Consider the following 10153-nt stretch of genomic DNA (forward strand, 5'->3'; position numbering starts at 1 on the left):
ACTGGGTGGACGGACCGATGGCTGGCTGGAGTGATAGACCTGTATCTATCACAGCCATCTCGTCAAAGGGCACACATCAAACGGAGCACATTCATTAGCTTTCGAAAGATCAAAGCAAGCAGAGAACGAGATAGGACTCTCGTGATAGAACTCAAAAGGAAGCACCTCCACAATTGGTGATGGCTGGGAACACCGGTAGACAGGCACAGGGCGATACCACCTCCGCTAGGTCACTTCCAGAATGTTGGAATCCCTAGAAGTTACATCTTGTAAACATGCCATCTGTCTCTAAGCCTTTACACACGCACACTCACATGCACGCACACACACGCATGCACTCACACGTGCAGAATTGCACAAGAAATTGGAACATTGTATACTTAGACTTTAATCGTACTTTTAGAATTCGTCCTAAGGAAATATAATAATTACTGGGATCTAATATGCACTAGGCACTATCTTTCCTTATGCTGTGAGAACTCTTTACTACTCTCCACATTTTTACAGATGTGGCGGCGAACAACAGATTATAGAAATGAAGTAACCTGGCCAAGGTCATACAGATATCCAAGATGCAAATTCACATCTGCCTTACACATTTCTGTCCAGCGCCCAACACTGGCACTCTGAGTACCTGAGTATGTCATTTGTATATAATGGAGAATCACTTAATTAGTAGCTGTGCTAAAAATGAAATGTAAAATAAAAGGTGAGTGTGTGAGTATGCTCTCTCATCTCTCTACTACAACTCCGAGCAGTCCGGCTTGATTCCATCAGTGTGTCCCTCTGCATTGGTTTAGGTAGCAAAGGAGAAGGCTGTGATTCAGAACTCCTTCCCAGCTTCACTCTCAGGTAGCTGTAGTTTGGGGAGGAGGGACCCTGTAATCTACATCTTTAGCTGGCATGACAGAACTGAAGCCCAACGGGCTTAAATCTTATCTCGCATTCTAATGCTATAGCTCAAATACATTACAGGATGCTCTAGCAAGGGTATTTGTTATTTCTTCTGGCTGGCTTGGGAAAGAGCACCTGGTGAGCGAGCCACCATTTCTATACCCACGAATCAAAATTCCGACAGTGTTTCCTAAGCTGGGAGCTGCAGGTCATAAGGCTGCCTGGCACTGTCGTAAGGTCCCCACGCCTGGTCATTCTTTGAGCTCGATTATGAGCCAAATGCTGTGTGGAGCAAGAACCTGAATGCCCCCCCCCCCCCAGCGAACAGTTACATTTTGAAATTAAAATACATTGATTGTCTGTGATAGATTTTTTTTTCCCAGTCATGGAGATCCTTTGTCTGTTCTTTGAACAACACACGTTTGTCGATTGTTTTTGTTATTTGTTTTAAGGCTGGTTTGCTTCACACCAGTCTGGGAGCTGTGGATAAGAACTTCTTGGCTTAGTTAGCCTTAGTGGGCATTTCCCACCTTCAAGGTAAACTAAAAAGAGAACACCAATATCCCCACCATGAAAGGGCTCCCTGTGCGCATGGCTATTCCAAGGATTTGTGGGTAGTCAAACCATCAGCTCTTTGAATCTCTCCTGTTATGGGAAGTCCAAAGCTTTGAAAGGAGACAGGAAGGCTGTGTGACACCATCAGCTGGAAGTGATTGTTGTAGCTCATTGTGTTCAATCAAATAGTCACTTGAAAAGGCTTAACCTTAAGACCGGAAAAAGAATATAGTCCTTTTTGTAAGTCTCTTTTTCTGAAACCCATTTTTTCCCTATTTATTTAACTCCCGGGACACTTCGTTCTTGCTTTTCTTTGCTATTCACAACATCCATTCTCCCTGGGATAATTCCTTCATTAGTCCCACCCACAGCACATCTATCACATTATCCTTATCTTCATTCCTTGTGAGAAACTCATCAAAGACGCCTCCAGACTTCCCTTTGAAGATGACATCATACCGTTCATAACTTGCCCCCCACCCTGGGGATTGAACAAGTTACTTATAAGATGGAACAAATTCTTCTCGTCTCTTCCCTTGGAGATCTCCCTTCTACATTTGCTGACACATCACCTGCTCGAATATCTGCAGGTGAATCTTTGTTGCTTTGGCAGGAGAGAAGCTGGCATCTGACTCACGGGCAATTTTCCTTCAGGAAACCGGACATTGTGTAACACGCCTGATACTTACCTGCCACAACTGATACGTGTAATAATAGAGCAACAAAAAGGGAGAGGACAAAAGTCCAGACGTGACGACTGCTTCTCTGGCCACACACACTGGCAGAGAAATTATGACCCTGGCTAATCAAGAGGTTCTCACAACCATTCCACTCATTCCAAGGAGAGAGAGGCATTTTCCTAGCATGCCCATGGTGGAGATACCATTGTGTAACTAATACCTTTGATCTTGGTGTTTGCCCTTTGCTCTTAACCTGGCCTTCCCTTATAAGGTGCTCTGTGGTTGTGCGTTTTAATCAATGCCCAACAAAGATTTGTAAGCATCTCCTTCATACTAGGTACTGTGTGCTAAGAGTCAAGCATGAAGCTGGGAAAAGCATCAAGTATATCCAGGCATGACTATCATCCGCACATTCTTCTATTTATTTGATTGGATTAAAATATTTAAATATTTTAAGGGGTCAAAATCTAGGAGTATATAGCTGGTGTGGGGGATGAGGTGGCTTAGTGCCAATACTTGTCACCAATCCTGATGATTCAATCCTGAGGTTCAATCCCTCAGATTCTCATGATGGAAAGGGAGAACCAAGCCCTGTAAGTTGCCCCGTGACCTCACACATGTGCTCTGGAAGACACCCACGCAGTACACAAAGACGCTAAACAAATAAACGCCACAAATACTTTTAAGAAACAATAAACTATAGGCACATAAGGATAAAGTGGGGTCTGTAAGAATCAGCCTCAACCCTGTCACTGTTATGTGTATGACCAGGAACCCACAGGGATTATCGAGCCTTTGTTTCGTATTTCTAAAATAGAGTTCACATCTGTACCTGTTTTCTAGGGTAGCTTTAAGGATTAAATAACATCCATGTGAGTTCTTGTCTCAGAAGCTTGAGTTAACAAGGGCTTAAGAAGAAATTCTTATGAATTAAAACACTGCTCTCTCCCTATATGGGCACAGAGGCTCAGCTTGTTCTCTGCCAAGATGAAGAGAGCCCTCCTTGGACCATGATCTGGGCTGAGCTCTCAGATAGCTTTGGCGAGTGTTGAAAATGCTGTGTGGCTCAATTCACAGCAAGTTGTTGGGTGAGTGGTGAGTCAGGAAATGCCAAGGTTGAGGTTCCTCTTGGCAACCAGGATAAAGAGAATAATCTGGTGCTGTGACCTAAATTTTCCTGTCTTCCCAATGAACAGAGGCTGGAACGTGATGATCCAATACCATTAAAAAGAGCTAAGATGCCCTGTGCATCACAGACTCACAGTGGACATTGACTTGTTTAAGTCTGAAAATGCCAGCAGAAAAGAAACTAATTTGAACTTCCAGTTTTAATAGTGCCAGGCAGCCAGCTGTCAAATGTCAGCTTTTTTAGTGTCTCACCACTGTCTGGCAGTAAAAGACTCCACACTAGGGCGCAAGGCAAGGCCTCTTTGTTCTTGGCCCTTGACCATAGTGTGGCTTGGGATGTACTGACTACTCTTTCTTGTTGTTAGAACTCAACAAGAAGTAAAATAAGAGAAGAAGGCTTTGTTTAGCTTGTGGGTAAGGGATAGGGCCCATCATGAAAAGTATGGCTTGGGAAGAGGACCAGGTCGAGTTTGTGGCAGTAAGCAGCAAGGGAGGAAGTAATTTTCCTTTATTTTCCCTGGGCCTTCAGGCCACAGCACAGTGCATGCTGTCCACACTTATCTCTGTTCTTCTTCTCTTAACCTTCCTTGGACTAGTCCTTATAGATACACCTAAAGGCCTTTCAGTGTTATCCCAAGTTTCTTGTTAATTAAAAAATAATAATAATAAAGTTGAAGATTAACCCCCACAAAGGACAAATCACCTGGTTCCTGAACATAGAAAACGAGATGGTTGTATATCCTATGTGTGTAGCTACAAAGAAAGGATTCACCACAAAAGGAAAAGAACAGAAATTGGCAATGAAAGTTAATATTGCTCCAAGATATACCTTGTGCCACCATACATGGAAGGAATGGCCCCTAAGAGTCAAGGGTCTTGATTATCAAATGTCTAAAGAGGTTGAGTCTGCTTAGGTCACAGCCGTTGGCTGACATGTAAAATCTGCACTTGGACAGAGCAAGGAAGATGATGACATGAAGGACAATGATTCAATGATCAGACACTGGGGCTATCGACAGAAAAGGCAATACGGTGTGGTAAGAATGGCAGATTCATGAAGTTGGTTTTCTTCTTAACACAGTCTGAAGCACTAACCAAACACCCAGTTGGCAATCTTGTTCTCTTGATCTTAGGAAAGAGATCATAGCTTAAGAAATAAAGTGAGGAAATGTTATTGGATTGTTGTGAAATTTTTGAGAAGAGTCATGTCTTACTGTAGATAGTGGAGGAAAACCCAAGTAAATGTGTATTCTTGATATGAGCGCACACACGGCAAGGTCCAAGGCCTCTGACCCATGGGAAACTGGCTAAGGCTTTTCCCCTATGTGGACCAGACCTGAAGGTGGCAAAGCCTCTTTTCTGTGGTCTAAGTACACGTGTTTGCTATGCATTTGTGTGTATGAAAATCAGCAACTGCAGCTTCTTCCTCCAGAATGTTTATAACTTGAAACTGCTCATTTATAGACATCTTCTATGGAGTCCAGTTAGACCTTCTCACTGTGCTGTGCAAAGTAAACATGCTGTGGTTATGGGTGGTGGGGTACGGGGTGCTCCATCGGTGTGCCCTGATTCCACCCAACCCCATCTTTTCGATACATGTGTCTGTGTGTCTGTCCTTTCTTCATCTTACAGTTCCAGTCAAGTTTCCAGATCCAAGCTGCATAGGTCAGGGGACCTTGGTTTCTTTTTGTCTATGTTCAACTGAGCATAACACAAGTTTTAGAGGGTTTGGAATATGAATTAATAAATGAAGAAATTAGAAGCCCGCAAGCTGAACAAGTCAAAGGAGGGTTCAACTCGTACAGTCCAAGCAGAGTAAAAATATGATGACTGAATCATAATTGAAGCTACAAAATACATGAAGCTACAAAAACCAGCCATGGAAGATGCACAGACCAGGAAAGACTGAGGACAAACCCAATTAGCTAACACTGACACTGAGCTACCCAGGCTAGCAAAAGCTGGGAGTCGGGGAGATTAATGGAGATTCTTTTTTCACCAGGCAGGAAGGAAAGGGAACCGGGGCGTCCGAGGTAGCAAATGATTCTGGGAGGTCAACAGGGGTGAGAAGCATCATCCAGTACAATTCTCCTGGGAGGATTAGCTTGACAGTGTCCTGAAGTGTCCTGAATCCTGGTGCCCCGACTGGGAAAGGTCGCTGCGCACACGGTTACACTTTAGGAGCTGAAACTTCAGATAAGGTCAGTCACGGGATGGCAGAGACCTGATGCATTATTTTGTTTTGAACACAGAATATACTTCGTTTTCAAATTTTAACTGTGGAAAATTTAAATATATGGGTAAAGTTGGAGAGAGGTGAATGGGGCATCCAATGTATCTATTGCGAACTTGAAGCATTACCAACTATCTCTCACTTGTGTTTTGCCTGTACTTCCTCCCACTCCCTCTCACACACACACAGTGGACCACTGTACTGCTGCTGTTACCAGATACTATCTCATTTCACACAGAAATAGCTCTGTCCATCTCTCTGGAAGATAAGAACTCCATCTAAAAAATTCAGCCACAATATTAGTGCAAAATGAGAGCGGCCATCTTTTATTAATAAACAAGCAGTGTTTAAATACTCCCTACCATCTCAACTGAGTTCATCTTGTCATTTCTACAGTCTGCATATTTCTACGGGAAGCCACAAAAGTCTACACGATGCAAGTGGTTGAGCTATCTTTATGATAGACTGGGGCAGAAGTCTATGGTGTTGACTTTGGAGTAAATCAGCAATATTTTCCTTAAATATATACATACTTTAATGACATATGCATATAACTTTTAGATACAATTGACATCCAGAATGAAAATAGTTTTCCTTAGTAAAAACAATAGTATTGGCTTAAATCTCTTGTGAATTAGACTTTTCTCTAGAAACATTCCTGTGTGCAATAGTCACATGAACAAGTAATGCTTTGACATTTTAATGACTTGATAGATAATTTCTTTTAAGGACAGTACATACCCTAATAACAACATTATTATGGTGCACAGACAAGCTCTCTAGGAGGGCCAGAGAAGAACTCCCTGGGGAGAAAGGCCTCAGTTTACAGTCAGGACAAGCTACAGTCAGACCTAGAGGAAAACAGGAAAGCAACAAAGCTTTAAAAAATAAAAAAACAAAAACAAAAAAACAAAAAAAAAAAAAAAAGAGAGAGGACCAGGAGGCATGGTGTGGCAGTTAAGAGCACCTGCTGCTCTTGCAGGACCTAGGTTCAATTTCCAGTGTCCATACAGAGAACTCACACCTGCCTGTTCCAGTTCCAGGGAGTCCAATACCTTAATCTGAGCTCTGTGAGCACCCGCACACAAACAGAACATGTACTAATAAACACACACACAGTAAATAGATAGATAGATAGATAGATAGATAGATAGATAAACAGACAGACAGACAGATAGATAAAACACCTCACAGTGGGACAAAATAAACAAAAAGAAAAAAGAAATAAAACAAAAACCTGAAACAGAATTTTAACTCATGCTTCTCTGGAAGGAAGGGGGAGACAAAATAAATGGTGAAGCTGGCCCAGAGTTGGTAGACACATTATCTGAGTTAACTCACTCCTTCCAGTAACGTCAATATTGTTATTTTAGAGATTTGGGAAGAGGGGAACACAGAGATAGTGTATCTCTGTCTCCAGAGGAGTAGAAAAATATTCTCTTAACCTGGAGAGAATCTTGATGTCACAAGAATCTGTCTTTTCCTTTGAGTAGAAATGGGCACCTGGGACCAGGCAGCTAAGAAGACACATTTGAAACCAAGATCTCAAGACTATGTAAGTCTGGGAGCTAAAGCACAGCTTTTAAGCATTTGGAGAAACTGGTGCCCTCCAAGGAAAGGAGGCAATGATGTCACTTCCCCATCCAGCCAATGTGAAAGAAGGAAATTGAAAAGGAAGATTGTATCTAAAAGGAAGGAAGGATGAAGTTGGAACACACCCAGCCAAACCCGACTGTGCCAGCGAAGATGAGTGATTGCTGTTGAAGTTTGCTGAAGATCGATTGTCCAGGCTTTGCAGGAACCAATGCTGTACTTTGTGGAATTGTGTCTCATTTTAAATTGGCTTAGTTTCTAAGATGCTAAGAATTAAACCCATGGCCTTGCATGTGCTAAACAAATTCTTTGCACTGATCTATTTCCCATCCTTAGTTTTCCTTCCTTCCTTCCTTCCTTCCTTCCTTCGTTCCTTCCTTCCTTCCTTCCTTCCTTTCTCTTTCTTTTTCACTCTCCCTCCCCTCTTCTCTCCCTTCTTCCCTTTGTTCCTTTCTTTCTTGCTTTTGTTTTGTGTTTTGTTTTCGTTTTTCGAGACAAGGTTTCTCTCTGTGCTCAACCTCTTGTTCTCAGCTCCACGTCCTCTGGGTTCATCTGAGCAGCAGCAGACAACAGGACTCAGTGCTCACTCTTTCCCGTGAGTGTATTGCCCCACCATTTCCTCTCCCATGCCTGCTGGACATCCCCTCCACTGATTCCTGGGCAGAATTTCTGGATCACATGGAAGGGTTTTGGTTGTCATCCTTGTTGTTTGTTGAAGACAGGGTGTCTCTGTGTAACAGCACTGGTCATCCTAGAACTCTGCCTGCCCCCGTCTCCTGAGTGCTGGGGTCAAAGGTGCACCACGACCGCCTGGCTCACCCTTGGTTTCTTGAGACAGAATTTTGAGCTGGCCTTGAACTTGCTACATAACCCAGGTTGGCCTGTAACTAGTGACCCTCCTTTGTCAGCCTCTTGAGTGCTGCTCACTACGGCAGATCCATTCCCAATGTGTTTTATGCCTTATTTGGTATTTACCACCTTGTGTGTATTGCTAGATTTCATAAGGACAATGCCTTTCAAGTACGGAATTTACTTTGACAGTATTTATCTTCCATACTATCTTTCTCCTGTCTCCCATGAGTCTCCTTGCTCTCCTCTCTCAGTTCCATACTGTGTGTGTGTGTGTGTGTGTGTGTGTGTGTGTGTGTGTGTTGTTCTATATAGCTCCACCAAATCTAAGATTCACAAATGGGGGGAAATATATAACATTTGTCTTTCTGAGTCTGACTTGTTTGATTGGATATGATAATCGTAAATTGCATCCACTTTCCTGCAAACAACACAACTTCCTTGTTCCTTTTGGTTAAATAAGTGTATTCACTTATCCATTGACAGATACCTTGGCTGATTCTGTAAGTTGCTAAGTATAAACAGTGCTGAAATAAACATGAATGTATGGGTATCTCTGGGGTGTGTTCACTTGTAGTCCTTTAAGTATATATGCTCAACTCACTTCTGGTGGGTCATATAGTAGTATTCTTGTTTTTGTTTTTGAGGAGCTTCTATACTTATGCCTACAATGATTAGACTAACATAAATTTCCCCAAGCAGTAAATAGGAATTTTCCCTACATCCACACCAGCATTTATTGTTATTTGTTTTCTCTCTGTTTGCTACCCTGTTGGAGGCAAGATGGAATCTCAATGTAGCTTTTATTTGTATTTTCTTGATGGCTAAGTATGCTACACATTTTCACATATGTATTGGCCATTCAGGCTTCATCTTTTGAGAACTCTGTTTATTTCTTTCACTCATATATTGATTGGGTTGTTTAGATATGGGTTTTTGAACTCTCTATATGTTATTATCAATATTATAATAGTCCTTTTGCAGATGTGAGGAGTTTGTCTATCGGTTGCTTTTCATTCGGTTTCTTATTTGCATGCATGTGGGGGTGCGAGCATGGCGTGCTCTTGTGTGTAAAGGCCTGAGGCTGACATCAGGTATCTTCCTGGATAGCTCTCCACTGAACCTAGAGCTTGCCGTTTCAGCCAATGTGGCTAATAAGTTTGCTCTGGGGGCGAGTGCATTTGTACTTTATTGATTGATTGATTGATTGATTGATCCATTGATTGATACTAGAGCAATGCTTGAAGGGGTTTTGAAGAGCTTTCTGGCTTTCAAGTATTTTGGAAAATTTCAGTAAAAGTTGGTGCTAATTCTTCTTAAATGTTTCATACAATTTGTTCAGTTCTGGGCTTTTGTTTAGTGGAGATCAGTAGGATAACACTAATGGTGGTGGTGGTGGAGGACTATTTCATTATTCATTATTATTCTGTTCATCTTTCATTTCTTTCTAATTCAATTTTAGTAGTTTCTACATATGGAGAACTGTATTCATTTCTCTTAGATTTTCCACTTTGTTAACATATTGTTACTCATTATTTTCCTTATATTTTATGGCGTAAATTACAATGTATTCTTCACATATTTTTAACTTAGACATTTTTTTGCTAGATTAAACTCAAAATACTGTCTCAATTTATCTTTCAAAAAGCTTTATTTTATTACTGTGCTGTATCATTGTTTAGAAACATTTACTTCATCCTTAAGTTTTGATGTTTTCTTTCTTTCTACTACTTTGGAATTTGAGGTTTTTTTCTTTCCTGGTTTCTTGAGTTAGGTTGTTTGTTTGAAAATGCTCTCCCTATCAAGGTGGGCTCCCCATGCCATCAGCTTCTGGTGCCCTCACATTGTTTCTTTAGCTGGACCCATGGGTTTTGATAAGTTGTGTTTCCATGTTTGTTCCCATCAATTTGGATATTCCCCCTGTTTCTTTAATGATTCACTGTACATTCAGGAGCATGTTGCTTAATTTTCCCTTATTGATGAAATTTCTAAAGTCATTCTTGCTTATTTCTGGGTTTTATTCCATGTGGTCAAAGAATATATATAACTCAGTTCTTTCTTTTTTTCTTGAATCAGTAAAGACCTGATATGTAACACACCATATGATCCAGCCTAAAAGAAGATTTTCTATGCTGATGGGAAGGGGGCGTAGAATATGTAGCAGAAGATGGCATTGTCCGGCATCAAACAGAGAAACTCATGGTTCTGTGAAGACTCATTT

Source organism: Micromys minutus (assembly GCF_963924665.1).
Source record: "Micromys minutus genome assembly, chromosome: 21".
In the NCBI taxonomy this organism is placed as follows: Eukaryota; Metazoa; Chordata; class Mammalia; order Rodentia; family Muridae; genus Micromys; species Micromys minutus.